Raw genomic sequence first — 25970 nt, 5'->3', positions numbered from 1 at the left:
TGCTTTTAGATTACACACATCGGTGTGAATCATCTTGAGGGGTTCGGTAAATCGTTCAATCTTTTTGAATGACAGTCTCGTTTGTTTTTCTTTGATGCAAGTTTCACATTTATTATTTGAGTCGATATCGAATGTTGGTATGCAATTAAGTTTAATCAAACACCGAATGGAATTAAAATTAACATGACCTAGTCTACCATGCCAAACATTAGAAGACTCAAGCATATAAGTAGAACTAGTAGCATTCTCATTCATTTCATTAAACACGGTTACATTCAACTTGAACATACCATTGAGGGGATAGCCCTTACCAACATACACACCATTTTTGGTCAACACGACCTTATCAAACTCAATCACCATTTTGAACCCAAACTTGTTCAACTGCCACCCCGACACAAGATTCTTACGAATTTCGGGAACATACAACACATTTGACAAAGTGAGTTCCTTTCCCGAAGTCATCTTCAAAACCACATTCCCCTCACCTTTAACTTCGGCCTAGCGGAGTTTCCCATAAACACCTTTTCTGCATTAGTTACCTATTTGAAAGTGCTAAAGAGACTTTTGTCAAAGCACACATGACGGGTAGCCCCCGTATCGACCCACCAATCTTTGTTATTTTGTCCAACCAAGTTAACTTCGGTGACCATAATCGAGAAGTCCGTGACCACCGCAACAAGGTTCTCAACCTCACGAACCATGTTAACTTTTCGAGCATTTTCTTTCTTTGGAATCTTGCATTCATTGGCCCTATGGCCTTGCTTTCCACAATTATAGCAAGTTCCTTGGAACTTTTTTTTCTTCCCAACTCCCCCCTTAGGACCAAGGTTGAAGCCTTTCCCATGATTTTTCTTTCCACCATTTTTACCCTTTGAAGATTGGCCATGTTCAACAACATTGGCATTTGTTGTTCCGGGACCTTCAATTCTTTTTAGTGCAATTTTGTTATCTTCTTCAATACGAAGACGAACAACAAGATCTTCAATGGTCATCTCCTTTTGCTTATGCTTGAGATAGTTCTTGAAATCAACCCAACTTGGTTGTAGCTTTTCAATAATACACGCAACTTGGAATGTCTCACTAAGCGACATCCTTTCCGCATGAATATCATGAAGAATAACTTGCAAATCTTGGACTTGACTCATAACAGTTTTTGAGTCTATCATTTTAAATTCCAAGAACTTAGCCACCACGAATTTCTTAGTACCGACATCTTCGGTTTTGTATTTGCGGTCCAACGACTCCCATAATTCTTTGGCAGTCTTGGTCTTACAACACACGTTATAAAGTGCATCCACCATGCCATTCAAGACATAGTTCCGACACAAGAAATCCAAATGATTCCAAGCCTGAACCGCGCTCACCGATAGCCATCTGTTGCCCCTTCATCAACTTGGGGAACGGTTTCAGTCAAGAACCTCGCAAGGTTCAAAGTGGTCAAATAAAATAACATCTTTTGTTACCACTGTTTGAAATTCACACCGGTGAACTTTTCCTGTTTTTCAGCATGAGACGTGACTGCAGCAGGCAGCGGAGCGACCAGACCAGTTGTGATAGCAACAACGATAGTCACGATGGCAGAAACGGCAGTACTCATGGCTTGGGATTCCATTCTGAAAACGAAAAATTCAAGAATAATAATAAGTAATCTGTTTAAGTTTATTGGAAATCTTGTATTATAAATAACCAGAAAAGAAAAGAAATAATCGACACAGTAAACCGGGCTTGTGTTTAACACAATTCCCTTAAACAAATTTGCGGTCTGTTCCCAGGGTACTCCGGTTCAAAACAGAATCGGTGCTCTACCGGACTGATCACTTGCCTGAAAACGAATGGTCATGGTATTTATAATACAAGATTCCGCGGGTTTTCGGAGTTAAATTCGTGTCCGTGGGACGTGCGGGTACGCACGAGTTCGATGAATTTCTAGTCCAGAAACCCAAATTTGCACCCCCCCTGCGTGCGCATAGAACTTGTGGTAAAACATGTCATAAAGATTCAAATGAGTGGTAAGGGCTCTACCTTAAATACCACTCAATATTTTGTTTCTAATCCGATGTGGAACAAACATTTACCACTTCCTTCATTCACACACTTAAAACTTCCAACAGTTTTTTCATAACACAGCTTGTCAATTTCCCTTGTTTAGTGATGATTTTTATCATGTTCTATTCTTAGTATCAACGTTCCATCATATTGTATTCGGTTACGCATGGTATTCATATAACTATGGCGTCATATTTCGTTTTCAGGTTTATAGATAACCGACATTATCTAAAATCTATATTTATCTTTTTGTAGTAACATACAATTGTTTCAAAATATACCAAATTAACGATGCACATTTCTTTTATTTTATCAATCACCAACAACTAAATCCAAGGGTTTATATATCGCTTCTTTTATTATTTTTCAAGATGTTATGATTTTTGAGTAAAGTGTTAAAGACGTCATGTAATTTGGTCAATAATACAACTTTAATTCAAAAGTATTTATTTATTTATTAATGCATACGAACCATAAAGGTTTCTCATTTATTACCAATTATATTCAAATCATTAACTCCGTTATGTTTCATCGGTAAAGTTGTGATTGATTATGAATACAAGAATTGAAGGTTGAAGATGGGTATTAGGTTTTGGGAATGATGATGGCTGATTTCAATGGAGAAAGAAATAAGGTGGGCCCATCATATCATTTAAAATAAAGAAAGAAAGAAATATGTAGAAAGACAACTTACCCTTTAGTTAATGATGAAACATAACGGAGTTAACGATTTGGATGTAATTGGTAATAAATGAGAAACCTCGATGGTTCATATGCAAAAAAAAATTGGACTAAAGTCGCATTATTGACCAAATCACAGGGACGTTTTTGGCACTTTACTCTATGATTTTTTTATCATACTTTTTGAAACACATACTTTTATGATGAGGAAAAGGTCTCCGACCAAATTACCATTGATGAAAAGTTAAAAGGTAATTCTGTAATGACCGTCAATGATTGATTATTGTCGAAGTAGATAACTTACCAAGCAATAGAAATTAATGACTACATAATAAAAACTGTAAATTTTATAGCTCTTAAATAATCTTCACCTACAACTATAATAGTATCTTTTTCTCTAATCAGTTGGTATATTAATGACGACGGATATCAGCAACGAATCTTACCTTGTCTAATTCAGAGTAAAAAGATTTAATAAACAGATCTTATTATAAGGATGTAGTGCCAACTTAAATTACTTGCAAAAAAAGGTTATGTACTTTATATAGATGACGTTTTCTTATGTATATTTGCTTTTTTTAGTTACTTGAACAAAATTTAAATAAAATAATCTTAACGTACAAGTTTTGTAATTAATCATAACCACAATATCACACGATGTTGCATGTTTAATCAATCATCGAAACTAACTCCTACACCTTCGTCTTTTTCCACCTACCCATATCTGTCATTATGTATAAAATTAGATAAAAAGCAAAAATAAACAATTTAAAGCAAGCGATTTAAGCAAAAATAGTACAAAAATTAAGACATCCAAAGGTACCACTCACATGGGAAATGTATAGTGTGTGTGTGGTGGGGGGGGGGGGGGGGATTCGCATACGACAACCCTCTCCCGGTTACCTCTTGGACTTTGGCTACACCACTCCTACCAATTCGGGTAGGGGTTGAATGATGCTGATGCAGTAAATATTAACCGAACAAAAAAGACGAGAGAGAGAGCGCCATGTGTTTATGGAGAGCAGACAGATAATATTAAGGGGCAGTTTCATATATACCCTTACAAATATTGAAAATATCATATATACACATGTAAAACTAAAAATATCGTACATGCCCTTACAAAGTTATTAATATATCATATATACCCAATTCATCAAAAGTAAAAAAAAAAAAAAGACCATATTACTCTAGTATGATTAGATGCGATAAAAGGTTTTACAGTGTAGACCATTGGATGCGACAAATCATCGAATGGTTTGCAATTTTGAAGAAGCGACGAGAGACGATTTGCTTGTCGTTAAAGATGAGAAGCATCAATTAAAATTAAAATACTAACGTAGAGTATAGACACATTATGTAATAGAAAGAGGTAGAATGGTCTATTTGTTAAAATAGGCATATATATAAGTTAATACTTTGGAAAAATAATGGTACAAATGGTTATTTATTAAATTATTATTGATTAATAAGGGAATATATAATACTTTAATTGTGTTTATAAGAGCATATATGATATTTTAGTTACTTTGTAAATGTATGTATGATATTGTAAGTCATACTTAGGCATATATGATACTTGTAATGTTTGTAATGATATATATGAAATTAACCTTAATATTAAAATGGTTTATAATAACTGAAAAATGATTGACGCCACTAAAGATGGTGTTCTCGGGTAATCTAGGGTAATTGATAGAAATAAGGTGGTAGTGTAAGATCAGTGGAGTTCGAGTTCTACGATAGGCCAAGGTACCATGGAGAAGAACGTTGATGTTTCTCACCAATTAAGATCCCCTTTTCCAAACTTGTCGTTATAGGTTGGGTTGTACAATCTCAACTTAGGAATACTTCAGGGACTAGATGGAACTATTCTCATTAGCTTAAACCTTTTGGTAAGATAAGATTAGTTAGGTAAAGTTAGAGGGATAATCTTTCCAACATTGAAAGTCAGTTTGTCAATATACGTTGATAGAAGGGAGAAGGATTGAGTTCTAGGGCTAACTTTTGATTTTGTTCAATTCTTTCTTGTTTCTCATTGTGATCACTTCGTTCTTCCAATTCAATAATCATATGTGATAATCATTTTAATAGTATTTTTCCAAAGTTAAATCTTAATACTTTGCATTTCGCATCAAGATTATCAAAGTTGGCTTTGAATTTACTCTTTTTTATTCGGTATCAATACTTTTTAACAAATTTATAAGCGAGAATAATGTTTTAGTATTATATTTTTTTTATTTAAATATGTAAACATCTTCCGTACAATTATAAGTACAATCAAGTATGGAGTTTAAAGGGTATGACTTGACCCTTTTACTTAAGACCCGACCTGGACCCTTTACCCTTATAGGAAGAAACTTGGACCCGAGACTCTACCCTTTAAACAATAAAATGGTCGGGTATAAATAAGGGTTTAAAGGGTCCACCCATTTACCCTTTAAGGGCAGTAATCACATCTTATTTTCAGTATATACTAGTTGCATATCTTATAAATGACTTAAATATATGAATGCTAAAACTATATTTTCATTTAAATAACATAGTAAAATCTAACTTTGAAAGTTTGTCAACCATTTGAATTGATGCAAATAATATTCACATTTACAAATTACATGTAGAGAAAAGCTCAATGTCCCATATATATCTATTTAAAAACAATATTATGGCCTTTGATTTTTAATTTCCTGAGTAGTTGGGAAATTTCGGATGAATCATATATCAAATACAAATCTCTCCTAAATTTTAGATGAATCGCGAATCTGATGTAAATCTCAAAACTGTAAATGGGTCATAAGGTCAGACCCTTGGAACCCTTTTACCATTTAAGGTGAAATTTAAAGACCCTTAACCCGACCCATATTTCATACTCGGGTCTAATTAAGGGTTTTGCAAGTCGGGTAATCGGGTTTCAAGGGTCTGACCCTTATCTTGCTCACCCCTGCAATCAAGTTCAATTGTTTTCTTTTCTTTTATTTTTTATATACGTTTTTTTTCTAAATAAGAGCCACGTGTAGCGCAATCCCATCGAAAACAAGCATAATGAAAATGAATGATTTACTCAAAGACGAACGAATCATTATTTCCATATTACGATGTTTAAAATAAAATAAATGGTATAAATGTAGACAATCGTCATTATTACTCAATTATCTATCCTGAGAATGCATTAAAAAAGTTTACCGGCAGATTTTTTGTGTAAAACGTTAACATATGAAATCACAGACAAATAATATGACAAAACCACATCTTAAATAGAACATTATATTTTCCGTACAGCTATTATAATTGTAAGTACTTATATTTTATTTTTTTAACAATTTATAAGCGTGAATAATGTTTTGGTGTTATATTTTATCATATTTATAAACGTAAACAACTTCTGCACAATTATAGGTACCATCAGGTTCAGTTGTTTTTTTTTCCTGTATTTACGTTCTTTCAAAATATGAGCCACGTGTAGCACAATTGCATCGAGAACACTTTTTAAACTTGAATGACTTAATTGGAATACTTTTGAAATTTGGTTACTATTCTAAGAATTTTCGCTTAATAAAAATGCATGATTCATTAAAAGATGAAAGAATTTTATTTCCATCTTAAGATGTTTAAAATAAAAAAAATCGTATAAATGTAGATAATCATTATTATTACTCAACTAGCAGAGGAGCCCGCGCTTTGCGGCGGGGTCGTATGATGCTTTTTGATAAAATTAAATTACTACTTTTCTAAAATAAATCAAAGAGATCATGACATCATAAAATGGATAATCAACTTATTTAGACTTTAGTCATCATGATAAATTCTTATACGTAAACATTAGCAAAAAAATTAAAAAAAAAGTAAGAAAAGAAAAAAGAATTGTTTGAACATTGCATCCCAAGATTTAACCATACATTCAATGCAAAACTCATCTAGAACATAAAAAATTAGTCAAATGAAGTGTTGTCAATTTGCATCACTCAAAAGTAGTGTTGAACCTAATTTACAATCATAAAACCCTATTTTGCTATTACAAGCCAGTAATGTAAGCTAGCTGCAATAACAATCCCGTTTGAGAGCATTCAACCGACTTCCATTTTCCTGCATAAAGCCAAGTTATCCATAATTGTTGCAGCATTTTCTGTCCTTCCTATAAGCCCTTGGAGATGTCCATGAGTTCACATGTATCTGTAAATGGAGTCCCCTGCATAACCCAAAACACTCATCTCAGTATACGCTACACACATTTTCAACAATAAAGTTTCAATATTGTTTTACCATACACAAATTTTTTTCTACCAAAAAAACCACTCAGAATTTTAATATTTCAGTTTTATCAATCGCGCTTAAATTTTATGGTAGAAAAAATAGGCCCAAAATAATGAATTTGAGCCTAAAATTGAGACTAAATTTTTTTGTTAACTAATGATTAATTCATACATTGATTATCCCTAGAGAATGGCATGCTCTTTTTCTGTCCCTGATGCTAGACTATCACCTTCATCAAGCACCAAATTGTTATTATATTTAGGCATTCTTTTATGATCCAAAAGCATCGTAAGCCTGCTAACAAGAACACATACAATCATGTCAATCACATTATTACATACTAAGATGATAAATGTGTTAGATAAGCGGACGATTAATTAAATTACCTAGCATTTGAGCCCACGTTTAGATCATTCCTAGTGTCGGCTGACGTGGCAGGCCGGTTTTCCACTTCTGATCTTCTGAAGATCAAACAAACGAATCACAAATGACAAAAGGGTAGTTTCTGTCATAGTCTATTATATCTGTTGATGTGCATTTCTTCGTGTGCAACTCGGCTATGTATTCTCTGACATACAACAACATAATGCAATTATGTATTCTCTGACATACAACAACATAATGCAATGTTCGTCTGGCCCTATTATCCTTCATAAACATATATGTGAGTTTATACCAGTGTAAGTCAAACAGTTGGCGTTTAATTATGGGTGTGTGGTCGTGTTAGCCTGAATCACTTTTTGACATTTATAATCGTTCGTTTAAGTTCATTTATGTATCGCTAATATATTCAACTAAAATCTTTTTAGCTCATTAAAAGTTAGGCTACTTTTAGGAACCAATTAGGCTCACTCAACACATTTTTCTTCACATTACTCTTTAACTTATCTAGCTCAGTTATGTTCCTTCACCTATACTTAGTTTTGTTCTTTCATTTACATTTTTGAACTACTCGTTTAACTGTTAACGAACGTTTGCAAACATAAACATGTTCGTTTTCCTTTGAATGAACACTAACAAGAAAATCTTGTTCGCTTTCGATCAATTGTTCGTTTTAAAGTTAAACAAGCAAACACAAACATGTTTTCGTGTCCGTTCAGTTCATTACAAACCTAGCCCAAATTCATATCCTTTTTCAGCTTCATTTTTAATACCTTCTGATCAGTTAGATAATAAAACACAAAATTTGATCTAGTCACCAATAAGTAAATGATTGACATCAAGATTACCTTTAAGTTTACATCAGCATTCCGGCTCAAAAGCAATTCTGCAAGTTCAGTATGACCATGATCAACAACCCAATGCAAAGGGGCTAGGCCCTCACCATCTGCAAATAATAAAAAAATTAAAAACATCACATTACTTCATGCCGAAGAACTGACCTTTGACCGTCAAGCTGGATTGTTAGAATTCTAAAATTGGTACCTCCAAAATGTAAGGCATAATATATTCCATAAAGTATATGTCTGGTACAACCACCAATACATAAGTAAACGCGTGCTGTAATTTTTATTCTCATAAATGTCAATTCATGAGATAGCTTACCCTGTAAGGTGTAATCAGCGTTTTGTCTTCCACGTCAATTACATAGAAAGTGCCGGCCTAACGATGAATACATACGAAAGTTAATGTTATTAGGATCCTGATAGTCAACTTTTGACTTTAAAAATTCAAACTTTTAAAACCTTGAATTCAATTTAAACAAATGTTAAAATGTATTTTTTGTGTAAATTGTACAAGGTTAAACCATGGTTAACAAAGTAGCGTGTGTTTTAAGAAATATATCTTTTTATCCTGATCTGGTCAACAAATATGTGGTTGGGTAAGTATCACTTCAAGGATTATATTAAAACTAAAAACAAAATCAAATTAATATTATATTCAAGTTTTTGTTGTTTCATTATCAAAGCAAGAGTGTTCTTTCTTCATATATAACATCTGCTGATATTAAATAAAGCCATATGACTATATTCAGAAATATTCTGCAACAGTTGGGGTATGACTTTTTCATCCCACTTCTTCTGAACTTCTAGATTAGAATACAAGTCAAAAACTTCTGAAACATAGATTTGCACATGCAAACACAGTATCATAAGCTTATATAAATAAATTTGTTGTATAAAAGCATGAAAAGTTTACCATTTAATTTTAACGTGGTCATTTTCAAATTCAGTTCAAAAACGGTCATATATATATATATATATATATATATATATATATATATATATATATATTCGTTACATGTCAAATCCTTATTAACAACATTCATCACAGGGTAATAGTAAAAAAACTTATAAAAATATTGGTTACCATAGGCATGCCGGTATATAGATTGGTGTCTTCCACCCCTGGAAATTAATGCAAGAGAAGAAATTAGACTTCCGCCAAGCATCCATGGCATATGTAATGGAACCATCATTTGAACATTCTTGCATGAAAAACCTTCCCTGGCATCAACAATGGCTAATTAGTTGGAAATTTTCACCAACTATAAAACTTATACACCGAAAATGGTAAAAGGAAGTTGTATGTGAACAAAATTGAATGAATTGTATCTAAACCCTAACTCCCCCAAATCCGAATAAACACAACAAAATCATTAGGATGACCAAACTGAAAGCAATTATTGGTGATATAAATAAATGGAGACAATTGAGGTCGAAAGCTGAAGGGATTAAATATTATTGAATCTATAACTGAAAGCAATTATTGGTTAGCGTTGGAAAATTGAAGGGAGACAATTAAACAGGTGAGAATTGAATTGTAATTATTAATATTGAATCACTAACCGAAAGAGAGGATTAAATGTTGCCGGAAAATTGATTTGAACTGGACGAATTCATGGGGTATCATCGCCGACGGTGGGCATACCAATAAATATAACGGCGTCTCCATGAGAGAGAATGTTGTAAGGGTTAAATTACCATTTTGTCCATTCAATATGTTTTATATGTAAACAAGTAGGTTGTCCCGCCGCGTTGCGGCAGCGGTTTTGATAACGATTGATTAAGAAACGTGTAAACGCTCATGCTGGTAGTTACGAACCGTGCATTGCAAGGACTTAATAGGTTTGACCATTTTTGTCTATCACAAAGATTACAAAGTTTGCATGATTTCTAAGTCTACAATATTTATTTGTTGTACTTCATTTAACAAAATACATAGGAAGTCATTGCCAATCTACCATGTTAGTACAATATACAAAGAATGAGTGTCTATTTCTTACAAAGTGCTTTGTGTTATTCATAAGTTGTCATACTGGTTGTACATACAAATGTACATGGAGCAGTTTCGTGTTTCCTTTTTGCTGTCACAGATATGGGTTTCGGTGCTGGTGGAGTTAGTTGAAGCATTTTTGTTGTGCGAGTACTATATTAAATGTACAGGAACCGAGCAAAGAACAGCAAGTCCAGTAAACCACACCCTATAGCAACAAAGCAAACAAAAGAAAACTAATTAAAAACACTTCTAAGGTTAGATCAGGTAAGTTGCATGCAGGTAAGTGTTTACCTAAGACTCAAAGTCAAGTTGCATTTACTCATGTAGACTCAAGTTGTAAACCAAAAAATTAATCCAATATGGTAAAAACTCCATATTTAAAGGTTACCCCACAACCTTAATCGATGACCTTAGGTTCGAAACTGATAATGCAGTAACGCATAATATGTTAACACAACATTAGATCACTACTAAATACAGCAACAAAAACAAACATCAAAACAATGTTCACACAACAATGATAGCCAATTAATCAAGTAACCATATAAGACAACAGAGAATTACATACCTCGATATGAACTCACAAACAACACATTTATTCTCAGTCGAACAAAATTAGGCTATAAAGCACTAAATTAGATTGTAAATTAGCAAATTAGGCAAGTAAGAAAACGTGATACGATTTGCAACCCCACCCCCACCCAAAAGAAAAGTAGTCAGAGGATCAGTTACCGGACAACTGCTACCGCCACAACACCTCCGCCAAATGGAACTCGGCAACAATAGAATCGAAATTGATACGACCGTGGGCTGGGTTTGTAAGTTGCAATCGTGCAATAGCCAAGTGACCATGATGATGGCGTCACAGGAGAGTCGAGGGTTGAGAGATGAGTAGTGGTGTTGGTCTGAGCTGTCGGTAAGTAAACAGAGGTGTGTACAAACACAAAAGCATGTTGTACAACTGGGGAAGCCTACCGACCCCCAAAATTGTAGATATGTAAATATAGATGATCTTTCTTAATAATGCATTAAAATGTTTATCGAAAGTGTCTTGGTTCAAAATGATAAAACAAGAAAGTATAGACAAATAATATGACGAAACCCCATCTTAAGCAGAATATTTAATTTGTGTAAAACTATTATACGTGTAAGTGCTTATTTTCTTTTTAACAATTTATAATTGTGAATAAAGATTTCACATTATATCTTTTCATATTTATAAACGTAAACATCTTCCGTACATTAATAAGTACAATCAAAATCAAGTTCTGTATTTAATTTTTTTATCATTTTCTTACAAATTATTTTTCTTTTTTCAAAATAAGGCCACGCGTTGCACGTTGCACCGAGAACACTCATATTAAAAATGAATGATTTATTCAAAGATGAATGAATCATTATTTCCATCTTAAGATGTTTAAACTAAAAAAATGGTCTAAATTTAGGTAATCAGTATTATTACTCAATGATCTATCCTGATATTGCATTGAATAGTGTTTATCAAAAGCGCTTTGGTTCAAAAAGATAACGTAGGAAATCATAGACAAATAATGTGGCAAACCACATCTTAAGCAGAACATTTTATTTTCCGTAAAACTATTATAAGTGCAAGCGCTTATTTTTTTTAACAATTCATAAACGTGAATAACGTTTTCGCATTGTATCTTTTCATATTTATAAACGTAAACATCTTCCGTACATTTATAGTACAATCAGATTCTGTTTTATATTTACGTTTATTTCAAATTAGGGCCATGTGTCGCATAGTCTCATCGAGAACACATATAATAAAAGTGAATGATTTATTCAAAATGAACGAATCATTATTTCCATTTTAAGATGTTTAAAAAACAATGGTATATATGTAGGTAATTATTATTATTACTCAATGATCTATCCTAATAATGAATTAAAAAAAATGTTTACCGAAAGCATTTTGGTATAAAAAGATAACGTAGGAAATCACAAACAAATAATATGACGAAACCACATATTAAGCAAAGCATTTTATTTCTCGTACAACTTTTATAAGTGTAGTACTTGTTTTTTTTATTACGTACATTTATATGTACAATCAAGTTCAGTTTATTTTTTTTTTTTTTTACGTTTGTTTGAAATAAATCAATAATGGACACATGTAGCACAATTCCATCAAACACACATAATAAAATTTAATGATTTATTCAAAGATAAATAAATTATTATTTGCATCAAGTATAAATTGGATGTGGCAAGTATAAATTGGATGTGGCTTAATGATAGAGCACTTTTTTTACAAGTGAGAGGTAGGGGGTTCAAACCTCACTATCACCTTTAAACCTCATTATCACCAATTTATATGGGAGATATGAGGGATGACCCTAGCTTGCCAGGGTTCGAGTCCTGATCTCACACGGTTTTACGGGCTCCTCGTTGTCGTGCCATTTGGCAGTCGTGGGGGTCGGGTTTTATCCGGTGAATCCCTCAATAGGTGGATCGCTAGGGGCTTCGTCCGTCCGGACTAGTGGCCGGTTCGGGCTACCTTTAGTCAATGGGGGTCGCGTACGGTTTACCCGGCGTTACTTAGTTGGTCGTTAAAAAAACAAAAATTCTATCTTAAAGTGTTTATAATAAATAATATTATAAATTAGGTAATCATTATTATTTCTCATTTATCCTGAATGCATTAAAAATGTTTACCGAAAGCATATTGTTATAAAAAGATTAGTTAGAAAATCATAGACAATTAATATAATGAAACCATAGAGTTTTTGGTAAAATCATTAGTTAGAAAAGCATTTTGGTAAAAAAACTCCATTTCTAAGTACTACAAGTTATGTATTTTTACGTATTTCAAAAATATGGGACGTGCAAACACATTTTATCATAATTCTTTCGACTACACGAGTAATGAATGAATCAAGTTTTTCGTCTTAAAATAAAATAATGGCATAAATGTACATAATCTTTATTGTAATATCTATTCTGAAATAAAAAAAAACGGAATGCTGTTTTGTGTGATCGTTCTTTTAGAACGTGCGTTATGAGTGTTAAACCCACCAGCGCCAAGCCCAACTCAACACCGATGTGGCAGCGATTTTGCAGGTTAGGCATCATCTTCGTTAATCGTTAAACCATGGTGGTGGTGAAAGCTTTAAAAATTTTACCTAACATAAAAAGTTGTGTTTTAGATTTATTTAAGTATTTTTAATATAATTTATTTCTCTAAAGTCAAAACCACGATAAAATACATGGACTTGATAAACTTGCTTTTACATGAGATCAATGATTACGTTTAAAAGACACATCTAAACACCCACCTATTTTTATGAGGTGCAATGCAACCCTTTTCATGTGCTTACTTTGATCTTCACTAATCATGTGTATTTCCTATGAAATGTTTTCACGACAAAAATCACTTGATAACCAGCCTCGAGATTCTTATTTATCTACTTCCACCGGCTACCAATCTCTACTATATTATCCCGGTCACCTGTCGCCTTTATATCACTACACAACTGCATTTTAACATCTAAGAAACTATGGGTGTCAACCACATTTCTTACCGGTTATTTATCATCTCACTAGTGATGCCGGCGGAAGTGTCACCGCTCGCTCTGTGTTTGAGAGATCCGTCTGTGGCCTACACGTACGAGATCGGAGGGAACTTAAGTGCGTCCGTGAAAGTATTGATAACCGCAATCGTTTTCGGCGTGTTGTTTCTTGCTTTCTTTACTCTATACCTCCGCAAATGTTTAGACACCTCTCCTTCGGAACCTCTTCCGATTATTAATAATATTCGAACCCGATTGAACTTCCCATGCGGCCTTGACCGTAAGGTTGTCGAGTCTTTTCCCGTGTTTTTTTACTCGGACGTTAAAAACTTGAAGATCGGGGATAAATGTTTAGAATGCGCCGTGTGCATATCCGAGTTCGCGGACGATGAAAAACTCAAGTTTTTACCAAAATATCACCACGTCTTTCATCCCGAATGTATTGATGCGTGGTTAGCTTCTCATATTACGTGTCCGGTTTGTCGAGCCGACCTCACTACGACCGATCCGGACGGTGAGTCGGAATTCACTCGTGAGCTGACTCGTTCACAAAATGATGAACCCGTAACCGAAGTTGCAACTCAAAATAGTGATTTGATTGAAGTAGAAGAGGAACGACCGGCTCGGAGAATGTTGAAATCGCATTCGACCGGTCACTCGTTGGTTTCACCGGGGGAGAGTTGTGAGAGGTACACGTTGAGGTTAACGGATGATGTTCGGCAGCAGATGGTGACGTTGAAACGAGCTAAGAGTTGCGGTTGCGGTGTTGATGGAAGTTTGAAGTCGGATGGTAGCAAGGGCGGGCGGGCGTTGGACTCCCGAACGGTTGTGTGGTTGGTCGGATTATTCGAATGTGACCGTGGGACGTAAAAGCGATGCGGCGTAATCATCATCATCCGCGGGTTTCCTGGTTTAGAATACTTTTTAATGGTAATAGGTTGCCGTACAAAAAAGTTACCATCCGCATACAACCCACACGTTACCGTTCAATATCTAATATTATGGTGTTCTTTGTTGATTAAGTTTGTCTTTATTTTTTTTCTTTAAAAATAATCATTGAATTTCTTCGTTTGATTAATAAATTGTATATAGAATAATCATTGTTGAGTTTATTGTTGAATCTATTTCAGTATAATCATGTTAATTTTTTCAAGTAAAGATCATTTTTTTAAATAATCATTGTTAATTTTTATATCTCACTGACATAAAATATATGAAATTTAACGTGATAATATCATTGATAATGTAATGCCCTTAGGTTTGTGTTTCACGTGTTCTTAAGTTAATCATATCATCATTTTTTGAGGGATCACTCACTTTTTATTTCAAATTCAAATAATGTTTTTTTATATTTTTATCCATCTTATATTTAATAAAAAAGATTATGAATGAATGTGTCTTTTATAGCGATTCATGACAATCAACAACCTCGTTTTGTACAATTTTTAATAAAGTAGTGATATAGATGAGAGATGATGATGTATAGTAGAGAGAGGAGAGGGGGGAGCATGCATGCATGTACGGTTTTGTACAAAACATCCACAAAACGTGTTATATAAGATGGAGGGGAGAATGCGTCTTTAAAGCTAGTTTTGGTCGTGGCATGAGTGAAGGTCAAACAAGTTGGACAATTGCACACGTGGCTAGGTCTTTAACACCCACTCGTGTTCTTAGTTCTTTGCATCATTGCAGAATGACAAAAATCTTTTGTTTGTCGTTTGTCCTATAATATTGCATTACACGTGACCTGATAAATACTCGATATTATAATAAATCAACTTATGATCTCCTAGTTCAATCATACATTAGATTAAATCTTTAATACATCTGCCTCGAGTATATTTGCTTTTATCAACAAATAGAATATACTTTAAGGCTAATCATTGTGGTATAACACCGCCTTCGTTATACTCCCTCCACGTTGGAAACCGCCGGCACGACCCCATACCCCACCACCTTAATGCCGCTTCATTTGTTAACTTGTTACCACCCATTATAATACCGCCCTGTAACAGGTCTGACGCAATATTTAACGCCTAATAACGCCGACAAACCTGCAAAAGTTATAACATGTAGGATGTTAATGCCCATAGGGGTTCTCCCATAGTGCATAACCTAACTGTTAGTAATTAAGTTTGTAACCTTTTTAGGTCTAATGAAGTGTTGCAAAAATATTTGAATATTCCTTATTTGGTTAAGAAAATGTAAAGTAAACTTGTGGGTTTTTTACATACATAGGCAGTTTCTAGTTTATTGAGTAACTATTACAAATCTAAAATCAATAGTAATATTGTAATAATGTAATATAAATACACTTTATATTCTCATTGAAAAAATCTCATCTATATGATTTTCATATTTGAATCAAAGTTAATTTACAAAATATAGTGTTCTAAACTTCTAATTCTTTTTTGTATGTATACTTCAAGTGCCCCCAAATGGCTTATATTCTAAGTTGGGTTAGAGATTGGGCTAGTATTTCTTTTTTTCTCTTTTAAACTTTCTTCATGGGCTTACAGAGGCTATACACCCCCTGGGCCCTTTTTGGAGGCTGGATCGACTACTGTAGTGCTTGAGTTGTTTTTCACAAATTTAAAGACTTGGATTATAAATAGCTAACACGATTTTCGGGTTTTTTTTACGATGAAAAAAGAATTTTATATGTTTTGATTTTGAAGTATATATATTTTGTAAATCATCGAAACTTTGTTAATCCTCTTCTGCCATTTAACATTACTTTTCTTCTTTTGAGATCATTCTAATATAGGCCGGTGTACATGTATTGACTTGCATTTTTAACAGATAAATAAATTATATCAAACTAATAATACGTCAACTACGTAGTTTAATGAACCGTCGTAAATAAAACTATTTAACTTTGTTACACCGTGATGATGTTGTGTTTAAAAACGTATCACGGCTTGTATGAATTGAAGAGAGTATAAAATTCTGAATTTTCTGATATAGTTTTTGAAGAACAAGAAGCATATCAAAGATGTCGGAATTTTTAGTTAAATGCACAGATGAAGAGTTTAAGAAAACTACAAGAAAACGACTTTGTGTTTTTCTGTTCAATGGATACATAGATTCAACAACTTTATGGTGAGGGTCGATAACGAAACTGCAAGAAAACAATGATGTCTAATAGCATGTTAATATAAAATTTAACCACACGATGAACAGCGACGTCTTTAGTTCTGTCCGTGACAAAAATTAATTACAATTACAAATGAAACCTAATTAAATTATAACATTCAACTAAATAACAGTTTTTTTTTGTTGGTGCAGTCCGAAAGAAAGAGTAGAGGTGCGTTTCGTTTGATCATGTCCTCCAAAAAAACAGTTGGATAAAAGATCTTGCATACTGTTTATGTTTTGTCATTTTGATAAAAACAAGAAGTATAAAATACAAAGAAAGAGACATCATAACGACTAAAACAAAAGCAAAAAAGTAGTGGTAAAGGGCACAGGTGCCTAAACAGTTAATAAAGCAATAAAAGGAAATTAAAATGGAAATCAATCATAATATATATGTCTGTCCCTTTTTCTTTTAACAAATTTTTAAATTTATTAACTTTTTTTTTAAGGAGGGTTTGTTTTGGTAACGATCAACTAGAAAAACCAGAATATGACGCAGAAAAGGAAAGCCGTTGCAACTAGAAAGGATGAAATGTTTTTTTTTGGAATGGCCAACAAACAGATAATTAATTGCATAGGTATTTCGTACAGAGTGTCTCAATAGCAAAAGACCATCGTCAGCTGACCCAACCCAGCCATACAGAGCCTTTAACCACCTCCAAGTTATCTCCCGGGGAAACCCACCCGCCAGAATACCCACTAGTGGTAAAACTCGGACGTCCTCAGGATCGAACTGGAGATCACAAAAATCCTAGTTTTTTTTCATTAAGCCACCCATGTTCCTCTTAAAATGTTATAAATAAGGATTAACATGAGTTCTCATTGTGAAACCCAAATTTTCTACCACTTTATCAATTCTTTTTTGTTTTCATTTCATTTACATAGTTTGTAGAAAATAATTGATGCATTCACATTGTATATAATAAAATCTTATTCTTTGCCTTTTCTCCACTTATCTTATATGTTTGTATGATTTGGACGGTTTTAGGGAATTTTTAATAAATTATGGGGGAGAGAGATGATATTAAATAAATAAAAATATGTTTTGGTTGCAAAACGGTCACAACCAAGTCCCTAAAAAAGGTCGTCTATAAACGCGGCCACAACCTGGTCACAAAAGTTCAGTAGCAACCCGGTCGCAAACTTGGGACAATCACAAAATAGTAAAGCTTGTCACTAACATTGTAAGTGCTATTTCGATTTTTGCAAAATAGCGGAGGCAAAATAACTAACGGATGCAAGTTTGGTCAAACAGAATCACCCACGTAGGTTTTTGTGACCGTATCTCAGTCGTCAATTTGTCATAAACACCATTTGCGACCGAATATGCGAATGGAAAGATAGGTCATAAATGCTCAGTTTTCTAGTTGTCTTACACGAGCAATGTTAATTATGATTTTGCATTTGATCTTAACAAATAAAAGGACAATGATGATAATAAATCATCACATATACTAGTGTCACAAATGGTATTAATTTAACAACCAGGTTAAACCAAATTCCGTTAAATTTAATAGAGTTGATAAGGAAAGTCGCTCAAGAACTCACTTTCCTCGCATACTCGTTGTTGTCACATGACATCCAACGATGCACTGTCCATTATCACCTTGTCTTGTCGTGCAAAGAAACTACCAAGTACTATTTTGATTTAGTTTTCAAACTTTTGTATAACATCGTTATTATTATTTAATCAGACTCGTATAACCATAAATTTGATTGGCATCAAATTTGAATATAAATTTTGAATTTGAATCTCGAGTTATTCAAGTTGAATCCTATTAGATACGAAATTCTTTATTCGAGCATAATCCTATTAGATACGAAATTCTTTATTCGAGCGTGAATCGAATTCGAATCTAAATATCTCAATTAGATATAGGGTATGTTTGGCAAAACTAGCTGGTAGCTGTTAGCTGGAAGCTGGAAGCTGAAAGCTAGAAGCTGGTAGCTGTTAGCTGTAGCTTTTAAATATTTAGGTGTTTGGCATAGTAGAAGAAGCTTTTAATAAAACTAGCTGGGTGCCCGCGTGGTGCGGCGGAATAGGCACACAACCTAACATCAACCGCATAATCAGTGTCGGTACATGATTCACTTGATGACATTGCATACATAAACTAAATGTAGACGTCATGGAAAAGCAGTAAGCTTGTAAAATGATGTCGAAAATCAAGAAATAATGCTGAAATATATAGTAATTTTCAAATAGATAATTTTTTTAAACCAACATATTTTGATATGAATCCCTTTTTGAACATGCATTGTTTTAATCTGAAATATGTTCTGACTTGACCCCTTTCGACTCAAAAGCGTACCGACACGAATCGAACTAATTTAACCATTTTTGTATCGACTCGTTCTGACCCTAATTTGGTCTTACACATGACTCAAGTTCATACACATGACTCGAGCTCATCTGACTCGACTTTTTACCGATCCTAACCGATAATCACGTAGTATGTTAATTTTTTAAAGTTAAAGAAGTATAGCAATATCATACTCAAATTAGAGAGAATAAAATGCTCGTTTTTATGATGTAATTGTTTAAAAAATTATTAACGTGTAAAAAAGTTATGGCTTATAAAAAAGTCATGTGGGTAATTAGTTTTGAATAAGGGTTGAATGTGTAACTATTATATAAATTAACAAAAATTGATATAAGTTCAAGTACCAAACTTGTAAATTCAAATGTAAAAGCTTGTAAAGTTTTTTCTCAAACGCTACCTATAGTAGCTTTTCAATTTAGAGCTTTTTCCCATCCTCTAAAAGCTTTAAGCTCCTCTTACCAAACAATACTTTTTATTAGATATGAGCTTTTTCTAAAAGCTTGTAACTTAAAGTCCCTAAAAAGCTCCTAAAAGCCCTTTGCCAAACACACCCATAGTTTCATATAATACATTAACATTCAAAAGAGGGATTACGGTGCAACTTATTACATGTTTGTTCACTTTGTTGTAATCATTTTTTATTTTAATGAGAAAACAAAGTTTTATAAACAAAAATTTAGAAACATTAACATTCGAAATTTTAATTGGCTTCAAATTCTTTTGGCTGCTATTGTTTAGCCATTATTTCTTCGATAATTTTTTACTTGTTATAGTGTGTATTGAAACTTTCTTTCCTAATTCGGTTTATTCAAATAAATTTGAATTTGAATCCACTTATTTAAATTTTAGGTCAATTAATGTCAAATTCGAATGCAGTTTTAAGATTTTCATATTTCAATAACTTGATTCGATTACCTAAATAACCTTATTTTTATTTGATGAACACCCTTGCTTAGAAAAATATGACTTACTGTATGTGTGCATTATCATGCATAAGTATATCATTAATATAATAAATTTATTGTTGCAAAACTTCATTTTTTTATAATTAAAAAATACTAGGAAATGGGGTGCATACCCCACTTTCGACTTTCTCTTCAATTGCATAGCAATTACAAAATTGGAATAGTGCATGGTAACCATAAAATGGAATATAGTCGATTTGGGTGGACATGTACATGTGAAAAGAGGAAATTATCGGGACTACCTAATGGTCATGTCATTTCGCTTTCATAATACTTGAAACATTATGAGGTAGTCAACGAACATTATGTACTGCAAAACTTCATGATCAATGTTTGTCGAGCTACGTTCTAGGAGATATTATACCATGTTGTACATACATCGGCCCTCGGTTAGTTAGCAACTTGTAATGATACGTATCTATTACAGATTTGTTTAGCGAAAATGGTTTATGAACACACAAAAGTTTATAGGAGTATTAGCATACATTATATTAGTAGAAGATTGTATAACTTTATTTCTTAATCTTAGAGCCTTAATCTAAGGCATTACCATCATTGTATGTATTTATATATGTCAATTGACTAACTAAAAGAGGCAGGCAATTGAATCCAATTCATGACGATGATTTCCTTTTCTTACAATTTATTACAGTTCCGAGTTCACTGATTTTTTCATAATTTTGAATCTCATACGTTATTGGTTACTTAAGAAAAAGAAAAAAAAAAAAAAAAGAAATTGTCATGGCTGAGTTATCAAATAAAAAAATATCCATGAAAATAAGATTTTAATGTATATCATGACTTTTGACTTTTCAAAGAATCACAAATTTTGTAGATCGGAAATGATCTTTCTCAGTTTGTTGAATAATCACATCCTGGAATGATTCATTACATTTCTTGAATAAACATCATGTTATTTCGGTTGATAAACCTCTTGTTAAACGTTTATGTCAGTCATGTGTTTTTGGCAAACATGTTAAACTACATTTTCATGATTCACTTTCTACTACTTATCTTCAGTTTGATATATTGCATAGAGATTTATAGAAAGCACCGGTGGTCACTGTAACTACATATTATTTCTTGATGATTTGACCAATTATTTATGGACTTTTCCCTTAACCAATAAATCAAATGTATTCTCCATCTTTCTTAACTTCCACAAATATATATACAAACCCAGTTTAATAATAACATTAAATCCTTTCAATGCGACAACGACACTGAATACAATAACAAGCCGTTTCATGACTTTTGCTCTAAAAATGGCACGGTCTTCCATTTCTATTGCCCTCACACATCATCTAAAAATGGAAAAAGCTGAACACAAAATACGTTCAATTAACAATATTATTCGTACTCTTCTCATCCATGCTTCCGCACCCGAAAATTTTTAGCATCATGCTCTAATATTGGCCACTTACCTTATAAAAATCTTACCTAGCAAAACAAAACAAAATCACACCCCCACTTATCTACTATACAATAAACACCCCTACATACTCACATCTTCGTACTTTTGGTTGTTTTTGTTACCCGCTTCTCCCCTCCACTTCCAACAAAAAAATTCAAATTAGCTCCTCCCCTTGTGCTTTTCTCGGTTATCCCTCCCAACATCGGGGATACAAATGTTATGACCTTTCCACAAGAAAAATCATCATTTCTCGACATGTCGTTTTTGACGAGTCTATTTTTCCTTTTGCCTCACAAGTTAACCTTCCACCATGCTATCATTTTTGGCCAACCTTCACTCCTGGAACCATAAACAACTTCTCGCCAAATCACACTCCCTTACCTAGGGATGAGCTTGGACGGTACCTGTATCCGTACTGGTACCTTTACCCGATCGTACTCGTGCTAAAAATCAATAAAAACATGTACCAATACTCTTACCAAATTTTTCGGTATGGTACGGGTACGGGTATTGGTACGTGTTGTTAGTGCACGGTTTTGCGTCTAGAGTCTTTGTATTTATCGTTAATGTTTTATTTATCAATTAATGTAATATTTAATGTTTATTATTAACTAGTTCGTTAAGGTTAAGTCTAGTTCGCTAGGGATGTTAGCGAACTAAGATAAAGTTAAGTCTAGTTCGCTAGGGATGTTAGCGAACTAAGACATTATAATGTATTCCCTCCTGATTCGTTAGGGGATGTTAACGAATCAGGGGGTGGTTCGCTATGTTAAATTATGTAACGAAGGGGAAGCTGGTTCGCTAGGGGATGTTAGCGAACTAGGTCGCCTTCTATATATAGTGAACTAGTTCACTTTAATGTAAGTTTTTCGGAGAAAAGTTTTCAAAAGGAATTTTGAGTAATTGCTCTCTCTCAAGCTTCACCTTAACATTATTCGTTTAATCTATTGACAATATATATATACATACATAACATTAAATCAAGGTAAACTATGAGCTAGATCTTTAATAGTGGTAATTGGATATTCACAGATCTGAGATCTGTTTATTGTTATCGACTGTTAATTCGGGATCCAACAAGTGGTATCAGAGCGGTTGGTGCTCTTTACAATTGATTTGGTGTTTTAATTGTTATGTTTATTAAGTTTTTCTGTTTTGTTTGGTTTTGAATCAATTTTGGTTTGAATTGATTGAATTATGGATAATTTGGATTGAGGTTGTGTTGGTTAAGGTATTGGATAGGTGTGGATTAAAGGAATTGAGGTGTGGATTGGATTTGTGTGTTTTGGATCTGGATTCGGTTGAAGTCCAAAACAGGGGTGTGTTGTTGGTCAAATTGATTTGGTTTAAGGTGTTAATTGGTTACGAGGTTATGAGTATTGGATTCGGATTTGATTTACGAGTAGATTAGTAGGTTATTTGTACATTTTGGTTAAGTAACGAGGTTGTATTACAAATCTGGTATTGTTGAGTTTCTGGGTTTGATCTTCAAAATTTCTGGAAAAATCGTTTGAAGTTTTGAAGATTTGAAGATGAATGTAATTCATTATCTTCTTCCTGGTGATTCGCTATATGTTTCTTGGTGATTCGTTATCAACAGTGTTACTTCGCTACCTAGTTCGTTAATCAATTCGTGTGAGTTATTGGTTCGTGTTATCTAGTTCGTTAACTAAGCGTCTATACCGTAAAATAGATTTTCGACGGAATGAAAAAGACATATATGGTAGAATCGTAACCATAGAATACGACCCGAATCGAAATGCAAACATTTGTCTCGTGTGACACGTGCTCTTCTTGGGATTTGTGTCATAACAACCTTTGCCACGTGGCATAAGGTGTCAGAGTTTGTTACAAACGGTTGTAACAACCGAATTCGCTATAGTGTGATTCGCTAATCAACTGTAGCTGATTCGTTATATTAATTCGCTAAGCATTTCTTAGTGATTCGTTACTAATTATCTTTGTGCTTCGCTAAACTAATCATTTGTGCTTCGTTTGGTCAATTCGTTAAGTTGACTTGTGATTCGCTAAATCTTCATCTCATTCGTTATCTGTTTGTCATTTGGTTGATTCATTAACTTTATTTGTGATTTGTTAAGTTGACTCGTTAGGTTGACTTTTGATTTGCTAAAACACTCATCTCATTCGTTAAGGTACTTCGTTGCTGATCAGTCTTAACTTCGTTAAGAGTTGATTCGCTATAACTGTTCATAGTTCGCTATAACTGTTCATAGTTCGCTATAATTGTTCATAGTTCGCTATAACTGTTCATAGTTTGCTATAACTGTTCACTGATTCGTTAAGCTATCTCACTCTTTGATTCGTTAAATTCTTAAATTTTCAAAAAAAATAAAAATAAAAATGGCCGGTATGTATGCATTAGCGTCTCAAAACATGTTGATGCAACAGATATTACAACTTGATACCGAGATAGGTTCACATTCTAAATGTCCACGTTTGATGAAGTTCAGTGACTTTGCCAAGTGGAAACCTCGGTTTCGTGCACATTTGGGATCTGTTCATCCTGACTGCTCATATTGTCTTGATGAAGTTTATGTTGCACCAATGATTTGTGATGATACTATTGGGTATACTCCTAAAGCTGTTTCTCAATACTCACAAGAAGAGAAGAAAGCTTTAGAAATCGAGATAAAAACATATTCTACTTTGACTATGGCATTACCAGAAAATATCTTTCATCAAGTTGGTAGTATCAAGAGATGTGCGTCTTTATTTCAACATCTGCGTATGAGAAGCATGGGAAACACATCTGAGAGTAAGAAAGTGATGCTCAAGTTTCAGTTTCGAAACTTTAATTTATTGAAAGGAGAAACAGTTGAAGAGATGACTACAAGATTTAGTCATTTAATTGCTGAAATGGACAAGATGAAAATGGAAATTTCTGAAAGAGATAAAATTGACACTATTAAAAGTGTGCTTCCAAGTTCCTACTCAATATTTCTAATGGTTTTGAAAGAGAATGATTATTTTCTGAATGAAGACTTGACGGCACTTGAATTTCTACAAAAGATCGAAGCTAGAGAATATGATCTTAAGTGTCAAAAATCCTCCAAAGAAAATCAAGATCCAGCTTTCTATGGTGGAAGTATGCCTCTTAGTTCAACAATCTCTCCAATCACTGCTTTTCTTACTCATGCGGCAAGTGAAAAAGAATCAACTATGTTTAATGATTCAAAAGTTTGTTTTTACTCTGCTGGTAATTCGGGAGGTTCTGAAAATTCAACTAATACCAATCCATTTGCTACACCACCTAGTGTTAATATGAAGGAAGCTGAGCAAAACTTTGCTTTTCTGATGGCTTTTATGTCTTCATATGAAAACTTAGTGAGTAGTAAAATTGCCACAAGTGATTTAACAGATGAGGACTATGATCAGGTAGATCCAGATGATCTAGAAATCATGAATTTGAAATGGAACATGGCTATGATCGTTCGTAAAGTTAAAAGATTCATGCAGAGAACTGGAAAAGATCTTCCAGCTTTAAACAAGAAGTTGGGTTTTGACAAATTAAAAGTAAAGTGTTATAATTGTCAAGAATTTGGGCATTTCGCAAAGGAATGTGACAAACCAAGGAAAGAATACACTGGACCTCGTGGTCAAAGTCAAAATGCTTTTACACCACGAGGAAGTGATGCTGAAAAGAAACCATATTCTTCTACAACACAAGCTATGTTAGCAGATGGAACTGATTGGTCACAACGGTTACTATGCAATGATGTTCAAGCAAATTTGGCTATGTTTGGGTTACATAAAGATTGTCAAGATGCTACTGGTAGTGAGATGTCTTCCGATAATGATTCTGGATCTGATTCTGACGACTCTTGCGACAAGCCTTCTGAATCAATGTTTGCTTGCATGGCCAAGATCAATGAGGTTAGTAATTATATTTCTACTACTTCATTTGTTAAAGCATCATGTGTTGACTGTGAATCTAACAAATCTAAGTTAGAAGCATTGAAAAATCAAAATGATAATCTTATAAGAGAAATTGCTTCTCTTAAGGATACTTATCGACAATCTCTTGAATCTCAAAGGAGATCTCGAGAAAAGATTGAAGCATTGTCGACAAGTAACCACGATCTCAAAAGCCGAGTTATCTGTGAAAATGACCATTATTGACCAAAAGTTTCAGGAAATTTTGAAACATCGTTCTAAGATAACTGAGCTTGAGAATGAGGTTCTTGAATTGAAGAACAAATTGGGAAAATTTAGGAATTCATCTTTTCTGTTGAATGAAATTATTGAAGTATCTGGAAAACAAAAAGATTCTAAGAAAGGTATTGGTTTTGTTGAAATTCCACCACCTTTTCATAATGATTATAAAATTAATCCTTTTGCAAGAAAAGAAGAGGATTTGATTCAAAAAGAATCTGTG

General features: G+C 33.5%; 1 pseudogene; it reads left to right on the top strand.

Moving 5' to 3' along the window:
* The first annotated feature begins 13717 nt into the window (after positions 1 to 13717).
* On the top strand, positions 13718 to 14653 carry LOC143535856 (E3 ubiquitin-protein ligase ATL31-like; annotated as a pseudogene).
* Positions 14654 to 25970: the final 11317 nt, after the last annotated feature.

This window comes from Bidens hawaiensis, unplaced genomic scaffold (genome assembly GCF_021521415.1).
Source record: "Bidens hawaiensis isolate Kalapana, Puna unplaced genomic scaffold, B.hawaiensis_p1.1 tig00010669_1, whole genome shotgun sequence".
NCBI lineage: Eukaryota > Viridiplantae > Streptophyta > Magnoliopsida > Asterales > Asteraceae > Bidens > Bidens hawaiensis.
Note: the sequence above shows the minus strand (reverse complement) of the source record. Positions and strands in the feature narration are given on the sequence as shown.